Below are 23,283 nucleotides of genomic sequence, written 5' to 3' on the forward strand. Positions count from 1 at the left end.
TCTCTGGGACGATCTTCTTCAAACTCCTGGATTGGACATCATTCAACATGGAGGCACCTCCCCAAGACGGAGTGAGGCATGCAACCTCTTCCAGGGTTTGGACAATACTCCCAGATGGAAAGACAATTCCTTGGGTCAGGTGAAGACCACCTCAGTAGATGAGAATGTCTGCTCAGGTCAGAAGCCATCACCCACTGTTGGAGGAAGAAGTGACAGTGTTGAGAAGATTTCATCTGGAAACCATACCTTACATGTGGATGGTTCTACATACCCTGCCAGTTCCTTTGTGGCCAAAGGTCAAAATCAAGAGAGCTTTTCACAAATCCCTTCGGGCCTGGAACAGCTTCCACAGGAGAAGTCACACCTGGACACTCAGAGTCCCGGGACCCAGAAGAATTCTGACACTGGGAGATTCTTGTGTACCTACCAGGGCTGTGGGAAATCTTACACAAAGTCTTTCCACCTCAAAGACCACATGAAGAAGCACACTGGGGAGAAGGCCTATGTGTGCAGTGAGCCTGGATGCCAGTGGAAATTTTACCGCTCTGGAGACCTCCAAAGACACAAAAGAAAGCATGGGGGACAGCGTCTTCACCCTTGTGCCAAGTGCGACAAGAATTTTTACAGATTGAATTATCTCAAGCAACACCAGAAGGTGTGTCCTGGAGCCTTATCAAATCCTGGAACCTGACTGCACACAAAGAGTATCTTACCTCGTAAAATTCGGTTGTTTCCTACTCTAAACATTGTCAACAAGAACTGTTTGTTACTGTTGTTTTTAGATGAAAAATTAAATAAACACTGAGGCTTTGAAACGCTTTCAAGTGATTTCAGACCAATTATTTCGCATAGGTACTGGGGTTTTCTTAAGTCTCTCATTCCTCTTTTGTTTGTTTGATGCAGACCGTGTCGATTTAGGGAAGAATGGCAGCCCTGCAACTCATGACGTCCAGCCTCTTCATTTCTGTAGGCTGCGAATAAAGGTGTAAGCCACTAGGACTGACTGACTTACATTTTAGTACTCAGAGTTTACACACATTTCTTTAACTCGTGGTGGGTTGCTGTTACTTCTTGGGGTGACAGTGCTTGAGCAAAATGTGTTGACTGACATTTATGCTCCACCAGGTGCCACTGCCATGGAGTCCCAAATAATCATAGGGACCGCTGCATAAATCATAAAATGGTTGGCCTTGAATCTCAGGATTCTTATTAATTAATACTTCCATCTTCCATTTACCCATTGTTCTCTTCTCTGTGAGCCAAGTGGCTTGGTACCTAAGTCGGCGAGGCAGTAGCATCCCTGTCCTCTGCATCTGGGAGAGGACCTCAATCTGAGTTTTTACTCTTCCCAGCATTCTCCTGGTCTCTCTGTCCCACCTCTACTTCCTGACTGTTAGCCTGCTTAACCTTTCTGCCTGGCAAATAGCCAACCAGATTTTTTTTAATATAAAATTGAATAAAAAATACAATTGAAAGGGTACATAGCATTGTCCCACAGCACTTCCCCCACCCATTACTTATGTAAAAAACAAAACAAAATATAGCAAAAAACCAAGAGCTCTAAATCAAATCTCTATGGTCATCTTTTCTGCTGTCCACAATCCATAACAACTTGTAACCAAGATTCTAAAGAAAGGCAGACATCCATAATCCAGTTTTTGGGAACGTGGATGGAGGTTTGCAGGCTTCTTCTTGATGATTGGGGACACTGATCAACTTAGGGGGACCTAAAGACCCTTTAAGATTATGGTCAAATCCTGATGGGAAAATTCTGTGAGGCTTGATCTTCTCAGCCCACCATCTTGAAAGAGCTCTGGATGCAGAACTCAGAGGAAAACGCGGCAGAAATCCTCTGAAATGTTACATCATCTGGACCATCTGATATTCTTAGAGGGTCTTCAAGGGGTCTTCCTATCACAAACCTGATTTCTCTAACACAGAAAGAATCTACAGCCTTTCATTTCCTGCGCAAGCAAAAACAAAACCTCTCCTCGCTGGAACATACGTTTTTACTTAAATGTTGAAGTCAAGTCCTGTTCCAAATATCTATGTTGACCTAATGCAGCACTGTGTATAATCAGGTATCTTTTAGCAACTACTGCTCCTTCCAAAGCCATCGCACAATTTCAAGGCAACACAATCGCATACAGTATCCTTACTCTCTGGGTATTTTATAGCTTACGTGTCTTTATTTTAAACTGTGTTTCTTTTATTTTTTTTATTTTTTAATTTTTGGCTTTTCGAGGCAGGATTGGGCTTGTGCCTCTGTGGCTGTCCTGGGATGCACACTATGGAACATGCTGTCTTTCACTCAGAGAGATCTGCCTGCCTCTGTCTTTCTTGTGTTGGGCTGAAAGATGTGCTTGCTAGCACACTCAAACAATGACTTTCTGTCTTTCTTTCTTGCTTTCTCTACTTCTTTCTTTTAAATTTTAAACACTTTACCATTCTTCTTTTCTGTCCCAAGCCTATACCTATTTTTGAGCTGTAAATTGTAATGAGGCTTTGTTAAATATTCTGAATCTATCTTTCCTGTATGTCTCTCTTTTTCTGACCACATTAGTCTCTAATTTGATAAACCTCATGGCTGGCATCAGAGCTTGGAGCTTGATGGCTTGATCCAACACCATCCTCAGGTTTCTGAGAGATTCACTTCATGACAGAGGGAGTAGCTACAGCCATGTTTATTGCCACAACTCCATGGAGATTCCAGGTCCCTGAAACCTCTAAGATACATGCTGTCCACAATTCATAAGCAACCTTAAGTGTCTTGTGGCAGGGTCTCTTAAAAGGGCTGCAGATTTTAGCAGCTAAAGCTGAGTCAGGAATTTTCCCTTGAATGAGTTGGGCTCCGCTCTAGCAAAGAGAGCCAACCCAGGAAATGGCTGCCACCAAGAAGCCATGCTTAATGATGTTTTTTTTTTTTTTTTCTGTCTGGAATTAGATCCCAGGCTCTCTCAAGTTTTGTGGATGCAGTTGTACAACTTTGGGGCACCATGTGCTGCGTTAATTTGCAGGCAGCCTGGCCTAAAGAGGGAGAAATTCCTCTTTAAAAAAAATAAGATCAACCAACAAAGACAAATTCTATTATCAATGCAATGTGACCCAGCTGTATTCTGAGAATTTCACACCAGAAGGAATTCTTATTAATCACAGCTGTCATGGCAATGGAAACTGCATGACCTTGTCCTAATTAGACATGCAAAGCACATTCTGGGTGTGTCTACTCGGGGACCCAGTGAGGAGCAAATCCCTTTGAACTCTTTCTTGAATTGCACTCATTCATTGGATGAGTTGCCCAAAGTAGTTCCCCTTTTCCAGCCTCTAACCGATTTATCAAAAAACGTCAGGTCCTTTAAACAGGCTTCCCTCCAAGAGAAGGGAGAGACCAGATTTGGGGTGGCCAAGGATTCCAGGAAATTTCCAAAATATCCTGCGGTCAAAACACCCTGAGAAGTTGGCTAAAGAAGAGGACACTCTGACTTCTAAGAGCCTAGGTAAAGACCTTATTACCTAAGAAATCTAGCATGGTGGCTCCACCCTACAAGGGCGTGGCCAGCCAAAGCTCCTTCTCTTAATCCCTGGCCACTGCTGGGTAAACTCTATAAAAAGGGGGCCAGAGAGCCCTGGAGCTGGGTTTCGTTTTCACCCAGCGACATCTTCAGCCACCCTGAAGGTCTGAAGTCCTAATAATACCCAGCTGAGGTTTCTCAGTGTGGTTTGGTCAAACACCAAGTAGCTGTCTGGGTCTTATACTGGAATACCCAGGAGAACATTAAGCTACCAGGACTGAAAAGCTACTTGCTCGTCAAGATGTCCGACTATCCCAGGACCACTGAGGAAATTGATCAGGACTTCGAGGATGCGTATTACGTAATGTGGAAAGTAGAGCAAAGCCTGTCTGGATTTCAGCAAGGATCCTGGAATCCTCAGATTACCCATGATATCCTGTTCTCTGGGAATCAGATGGTAACTCCCGAAGGGTATCAGGCTTTTGATGAACTGAAGAAGAAAGACGGCGATGTCCAGATGAACCACTATGCCCAGATGCCATCCTGGGGTCCAATGTCAATCCAGGATGGTGAAAAGAGCCACAGTAGGAATGAGATGTCAGCCTACAGAGGTGACCAGGATTTCTGGGCGCATCAACACAGGACAAGTCCAGTGGGTAGCCAGCCTCTCTGGGACGATCTTCTTCAAACTCCTGGATTGGACATCATTCAACATGGAGGCACCTCCCCAAGACGGAGTGAGGCATGCAACCTCTTCCAGGGTTTGGACAATACTCCCAGATGGAAAGACAATTCCTTGGGTCAGGTGAAGACCACCTCAGTAGATGAGAATGTCTGCTCAGGTCAGAAGCCATCACCCACTGTTGGAGGAAGAAGTGACAGTGTTGAGAAGACTTCATCTGGAAACCAAACCTTACATGTGGATGGTTCTACATACCCTGCCAGTTCCTTTGTGGCCAAAGGTCAAAATCAAGAGAGCTTTTCACAAATCCCTTCGGGCCTGGAACAGCTTCCACAGGAGAAGTCACACCTGGACACTCAGAGTCCCGGGACCCAGAAGAATTCTGACACTGGGAGATTCTTGTGTACCTACCAGGGCTGTGGGAAATCTTACACAAAGTCTTTCCACCTCAAAGACCACATGAAGAAGCACACTGGGGAGAAGGCCTATGTGTGCAGTGAGCCTGGATGCCAGTGGAAATTTTACCGCTCTGGAGACCTCCAAAGACACAAAAGAAAGCATGGGGGACAGCGTCTTCACCCTTGTGCCAAGTGCGACAAGAATTTTTCCAGATTGAATTATCTCAAGCAACACCAGAAGGTGTGTCCTGGAGCCTTATCAAATCCTGGAACCTGACTGCACACAAAGAGTATCTTACCTCGTAAAATTCGGTTGTTTCCTACTCTAAACATTGTCAACAAGAACTGTTTGTTACTGTTGTTTTTAGATGAAAAATTAAATAAACACTGAGGCTTTGAAACGCTTTCAAGTGATTTCAGACCAATTATTTCGCATAGGTACTGGGGTTTTCTTAAGTCTCTCATTCCTCTTTTGTTTGTTTGATGCAGACCGTGTCGATTTAGGGAAGAATGGCAGCCCTGCAACTCATGACGTCCAGCCTCTTCATTTCTGTAGGCTGCGAATAAAGGTGTAAGCCACTAGGACTGACTGACTTACATTTTAGTACTCAGAGTTTACACACATTTCTTTAACTCGTGGTGGGTTGCTGTTACTACTTGGGGCGACAGTGCTTGAGCAAAATGTGTTGACTGACATTTATGCCCCACCAGGTGCCACGGCCATGGAGTCCCAAATAATCATAGGGACCGCTGCATAAATCATAAAATGGTTGGCCTTGAATCTCAGGATTCTTATTAATTAATACTTCCATCTTCCATTTACCCATTGTTCTCTTCTCTGTGAGCCAAGTGGCTTGGTACCTAAGTCGGCGAGGCAGTAGCATCCCTGTCCTCTGCATCTGGGAGAGGACCTCAATCTGAGTTTTTACTCTTCCCAGCATTCTCCTGGTCTCTCTGTCCCACCTCTACTTCCTGACTGTTAGCCTGCTTAACCTTTCTGCCTGGCTACAAGCCAATCAGAATTTTTTAAATATAAAATTGAATAAAAAATACAATTGAAAGGGTACATAGCATTGTCCCACAGCACTTCCCCCACCCATTACTTATGTAAAAAACAAAACAAAATATAGCAAAAAACCAAGAGCTCTAAATCAAATCTCTATGGTCATCTTTTCTGCTGTCCACAATCCATAACAACTTGTAACCAAGATTCTAAAGAAAGGCAGACATCCATAATCCAGTTTTTGGGAACGTGGATGGAGGTTTGCAGGCTTCTTCTTGATGATTGGGGACACTGATCAACTTAGGGGGACCTAAAGACCCTTTAAGATTATGGTCAAATCCTGATGGGAAAATTCTGTGAGGCTTGATCTTCTCAGCCCACCATCTTGAAAGAGCTCTGGATGCAGAACTCAGAGGAAAACGCGGCAGAAATCCTCTGAAATGTTACATCATCTGGACCATCTGATATTCTTAGAGGGTCTTCAAGGGGTCTTCCTATCACAAACCTGATTTCTCTAACACAGAAAGAATCTACAGCCTTTCATTTCCTGCGCAAGCAAAAACAAAACCTCTCCTCGCTGGAACATACGTTTTTACTTAAATGTTGAAGTCAAGTCCTGTTCCAAATATCTATGTTGACCTAATGCAGCACTGTGTATAATCAGGTATCTTTTAGCAACTACTGCTCCTTCCAAAGCCATCGCACAATTTCAAGGCAACACAATCGCATACAGTATCCTTACTCTCTGGGTATTTTATAGCTTACGTGTCTTTATTTTAAACTGTGTTTCTTTTATTTTTTTTATTTTTTAATTTTTGGCTTTTCGAGGCAGGATTGGGCTTGTGCCTCTGTGGCTGTCCTGGGATGCACACTATGGAACATGCTGTCTTTCACTCAGAGAGATCTGCCTGCCTCTGTCTTTCTTGTGTTGGGCTGAAAGATGTGCTTGCTAGCACACTCAAACAATGACTTTCTGTCTTTCTTTCTTGCTTTCTCTACTTCTTTCTTTTAAATTTTAAACACTTTACCATTCTTCTTTTCTGTCCCAAGCCTATACCTATTTTTGAGCTGTAAATTGTAATGAGGCTTTGTTAAATATTCTGAATCTATCTTTCCTGTATGTCTCTCTTTTTCTGACCACATTAGTCTCTAATTTGATAAACCTCATGGCTGGCATCAGAGCTTGGAGCTTGATGGCTTGATCCAACACCATCCTCAGGTTTCTGAGAGATTCACTTCATGACAGAGGGAGTAGCTACAGCCATGTTTATTGCCACAACTCCATGGAGATTCCAGGTCCCTGAAACCTCTAAGATACATGCTGTCCACAATTCATAAGCAACCTTAAGTGTCTTGTGGCAGGGTCTCTTAAAAGGGCTGCAGATTTTAGCAGCTAAAGCTGAGTCAGGAATTTTCCCTTGAATGAGTTGGGCTCCGCTCTAGCAAAGAGAGCCAACCCAGGAAATGGCTGCCACCAAGAAGCCATGCTTAATGATGTTTTTTTTTTTTTTTTCTGTCTGGAATTAGATCCCAGGCTCTCTCAAGTTTTGTGGATGCAGTTGTACAACTTTGGGGCACCATGTGCTGCGTTAATTTGCAGGCAGCCTGGCCTAAAGAGGGAGAAATTCCTCTTTAAAAAAAATAAGATCAACCAACAAAGACAAATTCTATTATCAATGCAATGTGACCCAGCTGTATTCTGAGAATTTCACACCAGAAGGAATTCTTATTAATCACAGCTGTCATGGCAATGGAAACTGCATGACCTTGTCCTAATTAGACATGCAAAGCACATTCTGGGTGTGTCTACTCGGGGACCCAGTGAGGAGCAAATCCCTTTGAACTCTTTCTTGAATTGCACTCATTCATTGGATGAGTTGCCCAAAGTAGTTCCCCTTTTCCAGCCTCTAACCGATTTATCAAAAAACGTCAGGTCCTTTAAACAGGCTTCCCTCCAAGAGAAGGGAGAGACCAGATTTGGGGTGGCCAAGGATTCCAGGAAATTTCCAAAATATCCTGCGGTCAAAACACCCTGAGAAGTTGGCTAAAGAAGAGGACACTCTGACTTCTAAGAGCCTAGGTAAAGACCTTATTACCTAAGAAATCTAGCATGGTGGCTCCACCCTACAAGGGCGTGGCCAGCCAAAGCTCCTTCTCTTAATCCCTGGCCACTGCTGGGTAAACTCTATAAAAAGGGGGCCAGAGAGCCCTGGAGCTGGGTTTCGTTTTCACCCAGCGACATCTTCAGCCACCCTGAAGGTCTGAAGTCCTAATAATACCCAGCTGAGGTTTCTCAGTGTGGTTTGGTCAAACACCAAGTAGCTGTCTGGGTCTTATACTGGAATACCCAGGAGAACATTAAGCTACCAGGACTGAAAAGCTACTTGCTCGTCAAGATGTCCGACTATCCCAGGACCACTGAGGAAATTGATCAGGACTTCGAGGATGCGTATTACGTAATGTGGAAAGTAGAGCAAAGCCTGTCTGGATTTCAGCAAGGATCCTGGAATCCTCAGATTACCCATGATATCCTGTTCTCTGGGAATCAGATGGTAACTCCCGAAGGGTATCAGGCTTTTGATGAACTGAAGAAGAAAGACGGCGATGTCCAGATGAACCACTATGCCCAGATGCCATCCTGGGGTCCAATGTCAATCCAGGATGGTGAAAAGAGCCACAGTAGGAATGAGATGTCAGCCTACAGAGGTGACCAGGATTTCTGGGCGCATCAACACAGGACAAGTCCAGTGGGTAGCCAGCCTCTCTGGGACGATCTTCTTCAAACTCCTGGATTGGACATCATTCAACATGGAGGCACCTCCCCAAGACGGAGTGAGGCATGCAACCTCTTCCAGGGTTTGGACAATACTCCCAGATGGAAAGACAATTCCTTGGGTCAGGTGAAGACCACCTCAGTAGATGAGAATGTCTGCTCAGGTCAGAAGCCATCACCCACTGTTGGAGGAAGAAGTGACAGTGTTGAGAAGACTTCATCTGGAAACCAAACCTTACATGTGGATGGTTCTACATACCCTGCCAGTTCCTTTGTGGCCAAAGGTCAAAATCAAGAGAGCTTTTCACAAATCCCTTCGGGCCTGGAACAGCTTCCACAGGAGAAGTCACACCTGGACACTCAGAGTCCCGGGACCCAGAAGAATTCTGACACTGGGAGATTCTTGTGTACCTACCAGGGCTGTGGGAAATCTTACACAAAGTCTTTCCACCTCAAAGACCACATGAAGAAGCACACTGGGGAGAAGGCCTATGTGTGCAGTGAGCCTGGATGCCAGTGGAAATTTTACCGCTCTGGAGACCTCCAAAGACACAAAAGAAAGCATGGGGGACAGCGTCTTCACCCTTGTGCCAAGTGCGACAAGAATTTTTCCAGATTGAATTATCTCAAGCAACACCAGAAGGTGTGTCCTGGAGCCTTATCAAATCCTGGAACCTGACTGCACACAAAGAGTATCTTACCTCGTAAAATTCGGTTGTTTCCTACTCTAAACATTGTCAACAAGAACTGTTTGTTACTGTTGTTTTTAGATGAAAAATTAAATAAACACTGAGGCTTTGAAACGCTTTCAAGTGATTTCAGACCAATTATTTCGCATAGGTACTGGGGTTTTCTTAAGTCTCTCATTCCTCTTTTGTTTGTTTGATGCAGACCGTGTCGATTTAGGGAAGAATGGCAGCCCTGCAACTCATGACGTCCAGCCTCTTCATTTCTGTAGGCTGCGAATAAAGGTGTAAGCCACTAGGACTGACTGACTTACATTTTAGTACTCAGAGTTTACACACATTTCTTTAACTCGTGGTGGGTTGCTGTTACTACTTGGGGCGACAGTGCTTGAGCAAAATGTGTTGACTGACATTTATGCCCCACCAGGTGCCACGGCCATGGAGTCCCAAATAATCATAGGGACCGCTGCATAAATCATAAAATGGTTGGCCTTGAATCTCAGGATTCTTATTAATTAATACTTCCATCTTCCATTTACCCATTGTTCTCTTCTCTGTGAGCCAAGTGGCTTGGTACCTAAGTCGGCGAGGCAGTAGCATCCCTGTCCTCTGCATCTGGGAGAGGACCTCAATCTGAGTTTTTACTCTTCCCAGCATTCTCCTGGTCTCTCTGTCCCACCTCTACTTCCTGACTGTTAGCCTGCTTAACCTTTCTGCCTGGCTACAAGCCAATCAGAATTTTTTAAATATAAAATTGAATAAAAAATACAATTGAAAGGGTACATAGCATTGTCCCACAGCACTTCCCCCACCCATTACTTATGTAAAAAACAAAACAAAATATAGCAAAAAACCAAGAGCTCTAAATCAAATCTCTATGGTCATCTTTTCTGCTGTCCACAATCCATAACAACTTGTAACCAAGATTCTAAAGAAAGGCAGACATCCATAATCCAGTTTTTGGGAACGTGGATGGAGGTTTGCAGGCTTCTTCTTGATGATTGGGGACACTGATCAACTTAGGGGGACCTAAAGACCCTTTAAGATTATGGTCAAATCCTGATGGGAAAATTCTGTGAGGCTTGATCTTCTCAGCCCACCATCTTGAAAGAGCTCTGGATGCAGAACTCAGAGGAAAACGCGGCAGAAATCCTCTGAAATGTTACATCATCTGGACCATCTGATATTCTTAGAGGGTCTTCAAGGGGTCTTCCTATCACAAACCTGATTTCTCTAACACAGAAAGAATCTACAGCCTTTCATTTCCTGCGCAAGCAAAAACAAAACCTCTCCTCGCTGGAACATACGTTTTTACTTAAATGTTGAAGTCAAGTCCTGTTCCAAATATCTATGTTGACCTAATGCAGCACTGTGTATAATCAGGTATCTTTTAGCAACTACTGCTCCTTCCAAAGCCATCGCACAATTTCAAGGCAACACAATCGCATACAGTATCCTTACTCTCTGGGTATTTTATAGCTTACGTGTCTTTATTTTAAACTGTGTTTCTTTTATTTTTTTTATTTTTTAATTTTTGGCTTTTCGAGGCAGGATTGGGCTTGTGCCTCTGTGGCTGTCCTGGGATGCACACTATGGAACATGCTGTCTTTCACTCAGAGAGATCTGCCTGCCTCTGTCTTTCTTGTGTTGGGCTGAAAGATGTGCTTGCTAGCACACTCAAACAATGACTTTCTGTCTTTCTTTCTTGCTTTCTCTACTTCTTTCTTTTAAATTTTAAACACTTTACCATTCTTCTTTTCTGTCCCAAGCCTATACCTATTTTTGAGCTGTAAATTGTAATGAGGCTTTGTTAAATATTCTGAATCTATCTTTCCTGTATGTCTCTCTTTTTCTGACCACATTAGTCTCTAATTTGATAAACCTCATGGCTGGCATCAGAGCTTGGAGCTTGATGGCTTGATCCAACACCATCCTCAGGTTTCTGAGAGATTCACTTCATGACAGAGGGAGTAGCTACAGCCATGTTTATTGCCACAACTCCATGGAGATTCCAGGTCCCTGAAACCTCTAAGATACATGCTGTCCACAATTCATAAGCAACCTTAAGTGTCTTGTGGCAGGGTCTCTTAAAAGGGCTGCAGATTTTAGCAGCTAAAGCTGAGTCAGGAATTTTCCCTTGAATGAGTTGGGCTCCGCTCTAGCAAAGAGAGCCAACCCAGGAAATGGCTGCCACCAAGAAGCCATGCTTAATGATGTTTTTTTTTTTTTTTTCTGTCTGGAATTAGATCCCAGGCTCTCTCAAGTTTTGTGGATGCAGTTGTACAACTTTGGGGCACCATGTGCTGCGTTAATTTGCAGGCAGCCTGGCCTAAAGAGGGAGAAATTCCTCTTTAAAAAAAATAAGATCAACCAACAAAGACAAATTCTATTATCAATGCAATGTGACCCAGCTGTATTCTGAGAATTTCACACCAGAAGGAATTCTTATTAATCACAGCTGTCATGGCAATGGAAACTGCATGACCTTGTCCTAATTAGACATGCAAAGCACATTCTGGGTGTGTCTACTCGGGGACCCAGTGAGGAGCAAATCCCTTTGAACTCTTTCTTGAATTGCACTCATTCATTGGATGAGTTGCCCAAAGTAGTTCCCCTTTTCCAGCCTCTAACCGATTTATCAAAAAACGTCAGGTCCTTTAAACAGGCTTCCCTCCAAGAGAAGGGAGAGACCAGATTTGGGGTGGCCAAGGATTCCAGGAAATTTCCAAAATATCCTGCGGTCAAAACACCCTGAGAAGTTGGCTAAAGAAGAGGACACTCTGACTTCTAAGAGCCTAGGTAAAGACCTTATTACCTAAGAAATCTAGCATGGTGGCTCCACCCTACAAGGGCGTGGCCAGCCAAAGCTCCTTCTCTTAATCCCTGGCCACTGCTGGGTAAACTCTATAAAAAGGGGGCCAGAGAGCCCTGGAGCTGGGTTTCGTTTTCACCCAGCGACATCTTCAGCCACCCTGAAGGTCTGAAGTCCTAATAATACCCAGCTGAGGTTTCTCAGTGTGGTTTGGTCAAACACCAAGTAGCTGTCTGGGTCTTATACTGGAATACCCAGGAGAACATTAAGCTACCAGGACTGAAAAGCTACTTGCTCGTCAAGATGTCCGACTATCCCAGGACCACTGAGGAAATTGATCAGGACTTCGAGGATGCGTATTACGTAATGTGGAAAGTAGAGCAAAGCCTGTCTGGATTTCAGCAAGGATCCTGGAATCCTCAGATTACCCATGATATCCTGTTCTCTGGGAATCAGATGGTAACTCCCGAAGGGTATCAGGCTTTTGATGAACTGAAGAAGAAAGACGGCGATGTCCAGATGAACCACTATGCCCAGATGCCATCCTGGGGTCCAATGTCAATCCAGGATGGTGAAAAGAGCCACAGTAGGAATGAGATGTCAGCCTACAGAGGTGACCAGGATTTCTGGGCGCATCAACACAGGACAAGTCCAGTGGGTAGCCAGCCTCTCTGGGACGATCTTCTTCAAACTCCTGGATTGGACATCATTCAACATGGAGGCACCTCCCCAAGACGGAGTGAGGCATGCAACCTCTTCCAGGGTTTGGACAATACTCCCAGATGGAAAGACAATTCCTTGGGTCAGGTGAAGACCACCTCAGTAGATGAGAATGTCTGCTCAGGTCAGAAGCCATCACCCACTGTTGGAGGAAGAAGTGACAGTGTTGAGAAGACTTCATCTGGAAACCAAACCTTACATGTGGATGGTTCTACATACCCTGCCAGTTCCTTTGTGGCCAAAGATCAAAATCAAGAGAGCTTTTCACAAATCCCTTCGGGCCTGGAACAGCTTCCACAGGAGAAGTCACACCTGGACACTCAGAGTCCTGGGACCCAGAAGAATTCTGACACTGGGAGATTCTTGTGTACCTACCAGGGCTGTGGGAAATCTTACACAAAGTCTTTCCACCTCAAAGACCACATGAAGAAGCACACTGGGGAGAAGGCCTATGTGTGCAGTGAGCCTGGATGCCAGTGGAAATTTTACCGCTCTGGAGACCTCCAAAGACACAAAAGAAAGCATGGGGGACAGCGTCTTCACCCTTGTGCCAAGTGCGACAAGAATTTTTCCAGATTGAATTATCTCAAGCAACACCAGAAGGTGTGTCCTGGAGCCTTATCAAATCCTGGAACCTGACTGCACACAAAGAGTATCTTACCTCGTAAAATTCGGTTGTTTCCTACTCTAAACATTGTCAACAAGAACTGTTTGTTACTGTTGTTTTTAGATGAAAAATTAAATAAACACTGAGGCTTTGAAACGCTTTCAAGTGATTTCAGACCAATTATTTCGCATAGGTACTGGGGTTTTCTTAAGTCTCTCATTCCTCTTTTGTTTGTTTGATGCAGACCGTGTCGATTTAGGGAAGAATGGCAGCCCTGCAACTCATGACGTCCAGCCTCTTCATTTCTGTAGGCTGCGAATAAAGGTGTAAGCCACTAGGACTGACTGACTTACATTTTAGTACTCAGAGTTTACACACATTTCTTTAACTCGTGGTGGGTTGCTGTTACTACTTGGGGCGACAGTGCTTGAGCAAAATGTGTTGACTGACATTTATGCCCCACCAGGTGCCACGGCCATGGAGTCCCAAATAATCATAGGGACCGCTGCATAAATCATAAAATGGTTGGCCTTGAATCTCAGGATTCTTATTAATTAATACTTCCATCTTCCATTTACCCATTGTTCTCTTCTCTGTGAGCCAAGTGGCTTGGTACCTAAGTCGGCGAGGCAGTAGCATCCCTGTCCTCTGCATCTGGGAGAGGACCTCAATCTGAGTTTTTACTCTTCCCAGCATTCTCCTGGTCTCTCTGTCCCACCTCTACTTCCTGACTGTTAGCCTGCTTAACCTTTCTGCCTGGCTACAAGCCAATCAGAATTTTTTAAATATAAAATTGAATAAAAAATACAATTGAAAGGGTACATAGCATTGTCCCACAGCACTTCCCCCACCCATTACTTATGTAAAAAACAAAACAAAATATAGCAAAAAACCAAGAGCTCTAAATCAAATCTCTATGGTCATCTTTTCTGCTGTCCACAATCCATAACAACTTGTAACCAAGATTCTAAAGAAAGGCAGACATCCATAATCCAGTTTTTGGGAACGTGGATGGAGGTTTGCAGGCTTCTTCTTGATGATTGGGGACACTGATCAACTTAGGGGGACCTAAAGACCCTTTAAGATTATGGTCAAATCCTGATGGGAAAATTCTGTGAGGCTTGATCTTCTCAGCCCACCATCTTGAAAGAGCTCTGGATGCAGAACTCAGAGGAAAACGCGGCAGAAATCCTCTGAAATGTTACATCATCTGGACCATCTGATATTCTTAGAGGGTCTTCAAGGGGTCTTCCTATCACAAACCTGATTTCTCTAACACAGAAAGAATCTACAGCCTTTCATTTCCTGCGCAAGCAAAAACAAAACCTCTCCTCGCTGGAACATACGTTTTTACTTAAATGTTGAAGTCAAGTCCTGTTCCAAATATCTATGTTGACCTAATGCAGCACTGTGTATAATCAGGTATCTTTTAGCAACTACTGCTCCTTCCAAAGCCATCGCACAATTTCAAGGCAACACAATCGCATACAGTATCCTTACTCTCTGGGTATTTTATAGCTTACGTGTCTTTATTTTAAACTGTGTTTCTTTTATTTTTTTTATTTTTTAATTTTTGGCTTTTCGAGGCAGGATTGGGCTTGTGCCTCTGTGGCTGTCCTGGGATGCACACTATGGAACATGCTGTCTTTCACTCAGAGAGATCTGCCTGCCTCTGTCTTTCTTGTGTTGGGCTGAAAGATGTGCTTGCTAGCACACTCAAACAATGACTTTCTGTCTTTCTTTCTTGCTTTCTCTACTTCTTTCTTTTAAATTTTAAACACTTTACCATTCTTCTTTTCTGTCCCAAGCCTATACCTATTTTTGAGCTGTAAATTGTAATGAGGCTTTGTTAAATATTCTGAATCTATCTTTCCTGTATGTCTCTCTTTTTCTGACCACATTAGTCTCTAATTTGATAAACCTCATGGCTGGCATCAGAGCTTGGAGCTTGATGGCTTGATCCAACACCATCCTCAGGTTTCTGAGAGATTCACTTCATGACAGAGGGAGTAGCTACAGCCATGTTTATTGCCACAACTCCATGGAGATTCCAGGTCCCTGAAACCTCTAAGATACATGCTGTCCACAATTCATAAGCAACCTTAAGTGTCTTGTGGCAGGGTCTCTTAAAAGGGCTGCAGATTTTAGCAGCTAAAGCTGAGTCAGGAATTTTCCCTTGAATGAGTTGGGCTCCGCTCTAGCAAAGAGAGCCAACCCAGGAAATGGCTGCCACCAAGAAGCCATGCTTAATGATGTTTTTTTTTTTTTTCTGTCTGGAATTAGATCCCAGGCTCTCTCAAGTTTTGTGGATGCAGTTGTACAACTTTGGGGCACCATGTGCTGCGTGAATTTGCAGGCAGCCTGGCCTAAAGAGGGAGAAATTCCTCTTTAAAAAAAATAAGATCAACCAACAAAGACAAATTCTATTATCAATGCAATGTGACCCAGCTGTATTCTGAGAATTTCACACCAGAAGGAATTCTTATTAATCACAGCTGTCATGGCAATGGAAACTGCATGACCTTGTCCTAATTAGACATGCAAAGCACATTCTGGGTGTGTCTACTCGGGGACCCAGTGAGGAGCAAATCCCTTTGAACTCTTTCTTGAATTGCACTCATTCATTGGATGAGTTGCCCAAAGTAGTTCCCCTTTTCCAGCCTCTAACCGATTTATCAAAAAACGTCAGGTCCTTTAAACAGGCTTCCCTCCAAGAGAAGGGAGAGACCAGATTTGGGGTGGCCAAGGATTCCAGGAAATTTCCAAAATATCCTGCGGTCAAAACACCCTGAGAAGTTGGCTAAAGAAGAGGACACTCTGACTTCTAAGAGCCTAGGTAAAGACCTTATTACCTAAGAAATCTAGCATGGTGGCTCCACCCTACAAGGGCGTGGCCAGCCAAAGCTCCTTCTCTTAATCCCTGGCCACTGCTGGGTAAACTCTATAAAAAGGGGGCCAGAGAGCCCTGGAGCTGGGTTTCGTTTTCACCCAGCGACATCTTCAGCCACCCTGAAGGTCTGAAGTCCTAATAATACCCAGCTGAGGTTTCTCAGTGTGGTTTGGTCAAACACCAAGTAGCTGTCTGGGTCTTATACTGGAATACCCAGGAGAACATTAAGCTACCAGGACTGAAAAGCTACTTGCTCGTCAAGATGTCCGACTATCCCAGGACCACTGAGGAAATTGATCAGGACTTCGAGGATGCGTATTACGTAATGTGGAAAGTAGAGCAAAGCCTGTCTGGATTTCAGCAAGGATCCTGGAATCCTCAGATTACCCATGATATCCTGTTCTCTGGGAATCAGATGGTAACTCCCGAAGGGTATCAGGCTTTTGATGAACTGAAGAAGAAAGACGGCGATGTCCAGATGAACCACTATGCCCAGATGCCATCCTGGGGTCCAATGTCAATCCAGGATGGTGAAAAGAGCCACAGTAGGAATGAGATGTCAGCCTACAGAGGTGACCAGGATTTCTGGGCGCATCAACACAGGACAAGTCCAGTGGGTAGCCAGCCTCTCTGGGACGATCTTCTTCAAACTCCTGGATTGGACATCATTCAACATGGAGGCACCTCCCCAAGACGGAGTGAGGCATGCAACCTCTTCCAGGGTTTGGACAATACTCCCAGATGGAAAGACAATTCCTTGGGTCAGGTGAAGACCACCTCAGTAGATGAGAATGTCTGCTCAGGTCAGAAGCCATCACCCACTGTTGGAGGAAGAAGTGACAGTGTTGAGAAGACTTCATCTGGAAACCAAACCTTACATGTGGATGGTTCTACATACCCTGCCAGTTCCTTTGTGGCCAAAGGTCAAAATCAAGAGAGTTTTTCACAAATCCCTTCGGGCCTGGAACAGCTTCCACAGGAGAAGTCACACCTGGACACTCAGAGTCTCGGGACCCAGAAGAATTCTGACACTGGGAGATTCTTGTGTACCTACCAGGGCTGTGGGAAATCTTACACAAAGTCTTTCCACCTCAAAGACCACATGAAGAAGCACACTGGGGAGAAGGCCTATGTGTGCAGTGAGCCTGGATGCCAGTGGAAATTTTACCGCTCTGGAGACCTCCAAAGACACAAAAGAAAGCATGGGGGACAGCGTCTTCACCCTTGTGCCAAGTGCGACAAGAATTTTTCCAGATTGAATTATCTCAAGCAACACCAGAAGGTGTGTCCTGGAGCCTTATCAAATCCTGGAACCTGACTGCACACAAAGAGTATCTTACCTCGTAAAATTCGGTTGTTTCCTACTCTAAACATTGTCAACAAGAACTGTTTGTTACTGTTGTTTTTAGATGAAAAATTAAATAAACACTGAGGCTTTGAAACGCTTTCAAGTGATTTCAGACCAATTATTTCGCATAGGTACTGGGGTTTTCTTAAGTCTCTCATTCCTCTTTTGTTTGTTTGATGCAGACCGTGTCGATTTAGGGAAGAATGGCAGCCCTGCAACTCATGACGTCCAGCCTCTTCATTTCTGTAGGCTGCGAATAAAGGTGTAAGCCACTAGGACTGACTGACTTACATTTTAGTACTCAGAGTTTACACACATTTCTTTAACTCGTGGTGGGTTGCTGTTACTACTTGGGGCGACAGTGCTTGAGCAAAATGTGTTGACTGACATTTATGCCCCACCAGGTGCCACGGCCATGGAGTCCCAAATAATCATAGGGACCGCTGCATAAATCATAAAATGGTTGGCCTTGAATCTCAGGATTCTTATTAATTAATACTTCCATCTTCCATTTACCCATTGTTCTCTTCTCTGTGAGCCAAGTGGCTTGGTACCTAAGTCGGCGAGGCAGTAGCATCCCTGTCCTCTGCATCTGGGAGAGGACCTCAATCTGAGTTTTTACTCTTCCCAGCATTCTCCTGGTCTCTCTGTCCCACCTCTACTTCCTGACTGTTAGCCTGCTTAACCTTTCTGCCTGGCTACAAGCCAATCAGAATTTTTTAAATATAAAATTGAATAAAAAATACAATTGAAAGGGTACATAGCATTGTCCCACAGCACTTCCCCCACCCATTACTTATGTAAAAAACAAAACAAAATATAGCAAAAAACCAAGAGCTCTAAATCAAATCTCTATGGTCATCTTTTCTGCTGTCCACAATCCATAACAACTTGTAACCAAGATTCTAAAGAAAGGCAGACATCCATAATCCAGTTTTTGGGAACGTGGATGGAGGTTTGCAGGCTTCTTCTTGATGATTGGGGACACTGATCAACTTAGGGGGACCTAAAGACCCTTTAAGATTATGGTCAAATCCTGATGGGAAAATTCTGTGAGGCTTGATCTTCTCAGCCCACCATCTTGAAAGAGCTCTGGATGCAGAACTCAGAGGAAAACGCGGCAGAAATCCTCTGAAATGTTACATCATCTGGACCATCTGATATTCTTAGAGGGTCTTCAAGGGGTCTTCCTATCACAAACCTGATTTCTCTAACACAGAAAGAATCTACAGCCTTTCATTTCCTGCGCAAGCAAAAACAAAACCTCTCCTCGCTGGAACATACGTTTTTACTTAAATGTTGAAGTCAAGTCCTGTTCCAAATATCTATGTTGACCTAATGCAGCACTGTGTATAATCAGGTATCTTTTAGCAACTACTGCTCCTTCCAAAGCCATCGCACAATTTCAAGGCAACACAATCGCATACAGTATCCTTACTCTCTGGGTATTTTATAGCTTACGTGTCTTTATTTTAAACTGTGTTTCTTTTATTTTTTTTATTTTTTAATTTTTGGCTTTTCGAGGCAGGATTGGGCTTGTGCCTCTGTGGCTGTCCTGGGATGCACACTATGGAACATGCTGTCTTTCACTCAGAGAGATCTGCCTGCCTCTGTCTTTCTTGTGTTGGGCTGAAAGATGTGCTTGCTAGCACACTCAAACAATGACTTTCTGTCTTTCTTTCTTGCTTTCTCTACTTCTTTCTTTTAAATTTTAAACACTTTACCATTCTTCTTTTCTGTCCCAAGCCTATACCTATTTTTGAGCTGTAAATTGTAATGAGGCTTTGTTAAATATTCTGAATCTATCTTTCCTGTATGTCTCTCTTTTTCTGACCACATTAGTCTCTAATTTGATAAACCTCATGGCTGGCATCAGAGCTTGGAGCTTGATGGCTTGATCCAACACCATCCTCAGGTTTCTGAGAGATTCACTTCATGACAGAGGGAGTAGCTACAGCCATGTTTATTGCCACAACTCCATGGAGATTCCAGGTCCCTGAAACCTCTAAGATACATGCTGTCCACAATTCATAAGCAACCTTAAGTGTCTTGTGGCAGGGTCTCTTAAAAGGGCTGCAGATTTTAGCAGCTAAAGCTGAGTCAGGAATTTTCCCTTGAATGAGTTGGGCTCCGCTCTAGCAAAGAGAGCCAACCCAGGAAATGGCTGCCACCAAGAAGCCATGCTAAATGATGTTTTTTTTTTTTCTGTCTGGAATTAGATCCCAGGCTCTCTCAAGTTTTGTGGATGCAGTTGTACAACTTTGGGGCACCATGTGCTGCGTGAATTTGCAGGCAGCCTGGCCTAAAGAGGGAGAAATTCCTCTTTAAAAAAAATAAGATCAACCAACAAAGACAAATTCTATTATCAATGCAATGTGACCCAGCTGTATTCTGAGAATTTCACACCAGAAGGAATTCTTATTAATCACAGCTGTCATGGCAATGGAAACTGCATGACCTTGTCCTAATTAGACATGCAAAGCACATTCTGGGTGTGTCTACTCGGGGACCCAGTGAGGAGCAAATCCCTTTGAACTCTTTCTTGAATTGCACTCATTCATTGGATGAGTTGCCCAAAGTAGTTCCCCTTTTCCAGCCTCTAACCGATTTATCAAAAAACGTCAGGTCCTTTAAACAGGCTTCCCTCCAAGAGAAGGGAGAGACCAGATTTGGGGTGGCCAAGGATTCCAGGAAATTTCCAAAATATCCTGCGGTCAAAACACCCTGAGAAGTTGGCTAAAGAAGAGGACACTCTGACTTCTAAGAGCCTAGGTAAAGACCTTATTACCTAAGAAATCTAGCATGGTGGCTCCACCCTACAAGGGCGTGGCCAGCCAAAGCTCCTTCTCTTAATCCCTGGCCACTGCTGGGTAAACTCTATAAAAAGGGGGCCAGAGAGCCCTGGAGCTGGGTTTCGTTTTCACCCAGCGACATCTTCAGCCACCCTGAAGGTCTGAAGTCCTAATAATACCCAGCTGAGGTTTCTCAGTGTGGTTTGGTCAAACACCAAGTAGCTGTCTGGGTCTTATACTGGAATACCCAGGAGAACATTAAGCTACCAGGACTGAAAAGCTACTTGCTCGTCAAGATGTCCGACTATCCCAGGACCACTGAGGAAATTGATCAGGACTTCGAGGATGCGTATTACGTAATGTGGAAAGTAGAGCAAAGCCTGTCTGGATTTCAGCAAGGATCCTGGAATCCTCAGATTACCCATGATATCCTGTTCTCTGGGAATCAGATGGTAACTCCCGAAGGGTATCAGGCTTTTGATGAACTGAAGAAGAAAGACGGCGATGTCCAGATGAACCACTATGCCCAGATGCCATCCTGGGGTCCAATGTCAATCCAGGATGGTGAAAAGAGCCACAGTAGGAATGAGATGTCAGCCTACAGAGGTGACCAGGATTTCTGGGCGCATCAACACAGGACAAGTCCAGTGGGTAGCCAGCCTCTCTGGGACGATCTTCTTCAAACTCCTGGATTGGACATCATTCAACATGGAGGCACCTCCCCAAGACGGAGTGAGGCATGCAACCTCTTCCAGGGTTTGGACAATACTCCCAGATGGAAAGACAATTCCTTGGGTCAGGTGAAGACCACCTCAGTAGATGAGAATGTCTGCTCAGGTCAGAAGCCATCACCCACTGTTGGAGGAAGAAGTGACAGTGTTGAGAAGACTTCATCTGGAAACCAAACCTTACATGTGGATGGTTCTACATACCCTGCCAGTTCCTTTGTGGCCAAAGGTCAAAATCAAGAGAGCTTTTCACAAATCCCTTCGGGCCTGGAACAGCTTCCACAGGAGAAGTCACACCTGGACACTCAGAGTCCCGGGACCCAGAAGAATTCTGACACTGGGAGATTCTTGTGTACCTACCAGGGCTGTGGGAAATCTTACACAAAGTCTTTCCACCTCAAAGACCACATGAAGAAGCACACTGGGGAGAAGGCCTATGTGTGCAGTGAGCCTGGATGCCAGTGGAAATTTTACCGCTCTGGAGACCTCCAAAGACACAAAAGAAAGCATGGGGGACAGCGTCTTCACCCTTGTGCCAAGTGCGACAAGAATTTTTCCAGATTGAATTATCTCAAGCAACACCAGAAGGTGTGTCCTGGAGCCTTATCAAATCCTGGAACCTGACTGCACACAAAGAGTATCTTACCTCGTAAAATTCGGTTGTTTCCTACTCTAAACATTGTCAACAAGAACTGTTTGTTACTGTTGTTTTTAGATGAAAAATTAAATAAACACTGAGGCTTTGAAACGCTTTCAAGTGATTTCAGACCAATTATTTCGCATAGGTACTGGGGTTTTCTTAAGTCTCTCATTCCTCTTTTGTTTGTTTGATGCAGACCGTGTCGATTTAGGGAAGAATGGCAGCCCTGCAACTCATGACGTCCAGCCTCTTCATTTCTGTAGGCTGCGAATAAAGGTGTAAGCCACTAGGACTGACTGACTTACATTTTAGTACTCAGAGTTTACACACATTTCTTTAACTCGTGGTGGGTTGCTGTTACTTCTTGGGGCGACAGTGCTTGAGCAAAATGTGTTGACTGACATTTATGCCCCACCAGGTGCCACGGCCATGGAGTCCCAAATAATCATAGGGACCGCTGCATAAATCATAAAATGGTTGGCCTTGAATCTCAGGATTCTTATTAATTAATACTTCCATCTTCCATTTACCCATTGTTCTCTTCTCTGTGAGCCAAGTGGCTTGGTACCTAAGTCGGCGAGGCAGTAGCATCCCTGTCCTCTGCATCTGGGAGAGGACCTCAATCTGAGTTTTTACTCTTCCCAGCATTCTCCTGGTCTCTCTGTCCCACCTCTACTTCCTGACTGTTAGCCTGCTTAACCTTTCTGCCTGGCTACAAGCCAATCAGAATTTTTTAAATATAAAATTGAATAAAAAATACAATTGAAAGGGTACATAGCATTGTCCCACAGCACTTCCCCCACCCATTACTTATGTAAAAAACAAAACAAAATATAGCAAAAAACCAAGAGCTCTAAATCAAATCTCTATGGTCATCTTTTCTGCTGTCCACAATCCATAACAACTTGTAACCAAGATTCTAAAGAAAGGCAGACATCCATAATCCAGTTTTTGGGAACGTGGATGGAGGTTTGCAGGCTTCTTCTTGATGATTGGGGACACTGATCAACTTAGGGGGACCTAAAGACCCTTTAAGATTATGGTCAAATCCTGATGGGAAAATTCTGTGAGGCTTGATCTTCTCAGCCCACCATCTTGAAAGAGCTCTGGATGCAGAACTCAGAGGAAAACGCGGCAGAAATCCTCTGAAATGTTACATCATCTGGACCATCTGATATTCTTAGAGGGTCTTCAAGGGGTCTTCCTATCACAAACCTGATTTCTCTAACACAGAAAGAATCTACAGCCTTTCATTTCCTGCGCAAGCAAAAACAAAACCTCTCCTCGCTGGAACATACGTTTTTACTTAAATGTTGAAGTCAAGTCCTGTTCCAAATATCTATGTTGACCTAATGCAGCACTGTGTATAATCAGGTATCTTTTAGCAACTACTGCTCCTTCCAAAGCCATCGCACAATTTCAAGGCAACACAATCGCATACAGTATCCTTACTCTCTGGGTATTTTATAGCTTACGTGTCTTTATTTTAAACTGTGTTTCTTTTATTTTTTTTATTTTTTAATTTTTGGCTTTTCGAGGCAGGATTGGGCTTGTGCCTCTGTGGCTGTCCTGGGATGCACACTATGGAACATGCTGTCTTTCACTCAGAGAGATCTGCCTGCCTCTGTCTTTCTTGTGTTGGGCTGAAAGATGTGCTTGCTAGCACACTCAAACAATGACTTTCTGTCTTTC

Source organism: Microtus oregoni, unplaced genomic scaffold, assembly GCF_018167655.1.
Source record: "Microtus oregoni isolate MIOR12 unplaced genomic scaffold, Mior012 000005F_ref0000423, whole genome shotgun sequence".
Lineage (NCBI taxonomy): Eukaryota > Metazoa > Chordata > Mammalia > Rodentia > Cricetidae > Microtus > Microtus oregoni.